The 1,333-nt window shown below is 37.0% G+C and overlaps 1 pseudogene; it reads left to right on the top strand.

Moving 5' to 3' along the window:
* Positions 1-267: 267 nt before the first annotated feature.
* Positions 268-968, top strand: LOC118653697 (annotated as a pseudogene).
* The last annotated feature ends 365 nt before the right edge of the window (positions 969-1,333 follow it).

Raw genomic sequence — 1,333 nt, 5'->3', positions numbered from 1 at the left:
AAATCTGTACAATGAAATATTATTCAACCTTTAAAAAGAAGTTCTGACACATGCTTTCAACATAGATGAACCTTCAAGACATTATGATAAGTAAAATAAGCCAGTCACAAAAGACAAATCTAGTATTATTCCACTTATATGATGTAGCTAGAGCAAAAAATTTATAAAGACAGAAAGTAGAATAGTGGTTTCCAGGGACCTGGAGAAAAGGGAAATGGAGACTTGTTTAATGGGTATAGAACTTTAGGGATTTCCCTTAATCTAAAGATGGCAGCTTCAGCAGTGAGGGGCAATATGGCTCTGTGGACAAGTACTGACAAGCCCGTTACTTTTTTTTTTTAAAAAATAAATATATTTTTATTGATTTCAGTGAGGAAGGGAGAGAGAGAGATAGAAACATCAATGATGAGCAAGAATCCATTGACTGGCTGCCTTCTGCACGTCCCCTACTGGTGATGGAGCCCACAACCCGGGCAAATGCCCTTGACCGGAATCGTACCTGGGACCCTTCAGTCCACAGGCCAATGCTCTATCCACTGAGAAAAACCAGCCAGGGCCAGCCCATTACTTTTATTTATTTTTAAAAAATTTTATTTTATTGTTTAAAATATTACAAATAGTAGTACATATGTCCTTTTTTTCCCCCATTGACCTTCCCTCGGCCTCCCCTACCCCCTGATGGGGTGAGGGCAGCCCATTACTTTTAAAATTCCCTGGACTGCCACCTCCATTGAGCTGAGAGAACACTTTGCACAGTTTGGCCATGTACGAAAGGGCAATGTACCTTTTGACAAAGAGACTGGCTTTCACTAAGGAATGGGTTGGATTCAATTTTCTTCAGAAGGAGAGTTTCAGAATGCACTACAACAGAACAATCATGTTATTGATAGAGTAAAGCTCCAGATTCAAGTTCAGAGACCAAAAGTTTGCAAGGAGATCAAACACCCGACGAACAGAATGATTTTTGAGACTATTACTGCCTATTAAATAAAATTATAAAACTGAAAAAAAAAAGCACTTCAGTTTGGGAATAATGAAAAAGTTATGGAAATGAATGGTGGTTACAGTTGCACAAAAATGTGAATATAATTAATGCCCTGAACTGTACACTTAAAATGATTGATATGGTAAATTTTATGTTATGCATATTTTGCCACAATTAAAAATAATACAACATTTTATTATAATAAAAAATTGGGTAGTATCACCACTTTAAAGCTTCCAATAACTCCCAATCATAGGATACAACTTGAAGGACTTACCCTGACCTCCAAAGACCTGACATATCTGTCATTTGGATGCCTCTTTACTTTATTTCTTTCCATCTATTCCC

Source organism: Myotis myotis, unplaced genomic scaffold (genome assembly GCF_014108235.1).
Source record: "Myotis myotis isolate mMyoMyo1 unplaced genomic scaffold, mMyoMyo1.p scaffold_m19_p_4, whole genome shotgun sequence".
Taxonomy (NCBI): domain Eukaryota; kingdom Metazoa; phylum Chordata; class Mammalia; order Chiroptera; family Vespertilionidae; genus Myotis; species Myotis myotis.
The sequence above is the reverse complement of the archived record's forward strand: the minus strand, read 5'-3'. Positions and strand labels throughout refer to the sequence as shown.